Raw genomic sequence first — 2,872 nt, 5'->3', positions numbered from 1 at the left:
TGAGCTCCAGGTTCAACTGAGAGACCTTCCTTGCGATCAAGGTAGACTCCTGATATCAACCTTGGGCATATGTGCACCTATGTTTGCATGTGTACTCATACACATTCAAACATACACAAACATACATGCACATGACACACACACACTAAAGAAAGGAAAACAAAAAAGGAAACCTAGCAGGTTTCTATGGTACAACATAAATTATTTAACCATTTCCCTGCTAATAGACATTTGGGTCATTTCCACTGCCTCATGGTTACAGACGACAGGCCCTGAGCATTCTGGCACAGGTACTTGGCATTTGTACTGTTTATCTTCATAGATACTTCCAAATTGCTCTTCAAAACATGATGTTCATTGAGCTCCTAAGTGTGGTATGTGTGTGACCTCATCACCACATATTCAGCAGAACTCATTTTTAGGAATCATTTTCATCTTTAGTGAAAACACAAAGTTTCTGCCAATTCAATTCAATTTGTTCCTTTTCCTTAAGACAAAGACTTCATGTAGCTCAGGCTGGCCTTGAACCAAACATTCTGTATGTTGGATGGCTTCAGTTGTCATCTCAACACACCTGGGAAGAGGAAACCTCTACTGAGGTATTTTCTCCATCAGATTGGCATGTGATCAAGTCAGGGAGGCATTTTCTTAATTGATAATTGATATGAGAGGGCCTAGCCCATTGTGGGCAGCACCACCCACGTGGGTTGTATAAGAAAGCAGGCTGACCTCTCTGGATTTCAACACCTACAAGAGGAAGAACTGGGAGGACACAGGCTTCCCTGTTCTCTGCCAGATGTGTCTTGAAGAAAACCCTTATATACAAATGACCAAAGAAAAGTATGGAAAAGAATGTAAAACCTGTGCCAGGCCATTCACAGTGTTTTGCTGGTGCTCTGGGGTCTGCATGCACTTCAAAAAGATGAAAGTGTGCCAAACTTGCAGCAAATTGAAAAATTTTTATCATACCTGCCTGTTAGACCTGGAGTAAGGCCATCCAGGCTCATGATCAGAATTGTCATTTAATGAGGACATGCCAAAATCTGATGTCAACAAAGAGTACTACACACAGAATATGGAGAGAGAAATTTCTCACTCTGATGGAACACAACCTGTTGGTGTGCTGGGGAAAGCTACATCCACCAGTGACATGCTGCTCAAATTGGCCCAGACCACATCTTACTACAAAAGGAATCAGCACATTTGTTCCTTTGGGGTGAAAGGAGAGTATAAGAAGGGGGAGGAGTGTCCATACAGACATGAGACTCCACAGATCCAGATGACCCCCTTGCTGATCAGAATATAAAAGACAGGTATTATGGAATCAGTGACCCTGCAGCAGAGAAGCTTCTGAAGTGGGCTTCCACCATGCCTCGTCTGGGTCCTCCAGAGGACAAGACGTTCACCACACTGTATGTGGGTGGTCTGGGTGATACCATCACTGAGACAGACAGTAATCACTTCTACCAGTTCTGGGAGATGCGCAGGATCACTGTGGTTCAGAGGTGGCAGTACGCTTTCATCCAGTTTGTCACGAGGCAGGCTGTGGAGGTGGCTGCTGAGAAGTCCTTTAATAAGCTAATCATCAATGGTGACAAACTCAACCTGAAATCAGGATGATCTCAAGCAGCCAGAGGGAAAATAAAAGAGAATGATGGAACCACAGACTCTGGGGTCAAGCTACAGCTTGTACCAGGATGGCCCAGAGCTCTCCCTCCTCCTCCTGCAGCAGAGGAAGAAGCCTCTGCCAACCTCTTCAACCTGCCCTCAAGTAGTCCTCCAGCTGCAGTGAACATTGCTCTGCCCCTACCCCCATGATTGCCCCTCCCACCAACCCCAGGTTTTGGGTCACATATGGGACCACCCCACCCTTTCATGAGGGCTCCAGGACCAATCCACTATCCTTCTCAGAACCCTCAGAGAATGGGAACTCATGCTAGAGAGCACAGCAGTCCCTAGCACAGCATCACCACTCAGGGGCTCAGAGGAAGGAAGGGCACTCTAAAAATCCCAGCAAATGAATCTTGGGATAAGTATTTTTTTTCCTTGCTTTGTAGTTTCCATGGTATCTGAATGTGTTCAGATGGGGGCAGTCAGAGAATGACAGTCATACCTCCCCACATGTATTCAGAGGACCAGTGAATTTCATGTAAGCTGCCATGAACACAGCTGTCTACTACTGTAACATTACTAAGAAGACCTGTATGGGGAACAGCACATGAGTGAAGTGGAATATTTCATGGAGCTACCATCCCAATATGTTAATTTTGTATCGTTTTGGGTGGGAGGCAAAAATTGACCTGTGGCTTAATAAAAAATAAAATAAAATAAACCACTTTTGACCATTTTTATGTCTATTTGGAATTTTCTTTTATATCATCTTTAAAAATTAGCACTAATCATTGTAGTGGTGTAAGTGTGGTTTAACTAATTCAAAGTTACCCCCCTTAGAGAGACAAGCAGAAACCAGCTCCCAGCCCAGCTCAGATATTTTCTTTGCTTTTCTTCATTTGTTACTAAAGGAGCCTGACAGATCATTTTACTTCTCTACACCATCAGAAAAAAAGACAAAACTAAAAACATATTGTTTATTCCTATTGGATGGAAAACCAAATCCTATGGAGCTGTGTAGCATTGATAAAGCCTGGTATCTGAGATGAAATTGTTTTTAAGAACTTCCTCTAAGACACTTTAACAAACTGAGAGGAAGGAGCCTTGAGTGTCTGATGGAAGACCTGCACCCTGCAGCTGGAACCGGCCCCTTAAGCATTCGCCTCCTATGTCTTCACTGCCTCTCATTCTCTGCCTCTGGAAGAGTGTTTAGTCTTAGAACATTTAGATTTGATTGAATCGTAGATGGTAAGGGAAATTT

The 2,872-nt window shown here is 43.6% G+C and overlaps 1 pseudogene; it reads left to right on the top strand.

Annotated features, from left to right (window-relative positions):
* Nucleotides 1-715: 715 nt before the first annotated feature.
* On the top strand, nucleotides 716-2,295 carry LOC103734547 (annotated as a pseudogene).
* The last annotated feature ends 577 nt before the right edge of the window (nucleotides 2,296-2,872 follow it).

Source organism: Nannospalax galili, unplaced genomic scaffold, assembly GCF_000622305.1.
Source record: "Nannospalax galili isolate Female #2095 unplaced genomic scaffold, S.galili_v1.0 scaffold34, whole genome shotgun sequence".
In the NCBI taxonomy this organism is placed as follows: domain Eukaryota; kingdom Metazoa; phylum Chordata; class Mammalia; order Rodentia; family Spalacidae; genus Nannospalax; species Nannospalax galili.
Note: the sequence above shows the minus strand (reverse complement) of the source record. Positions and strands in the feature narration are given on the sequence as shown.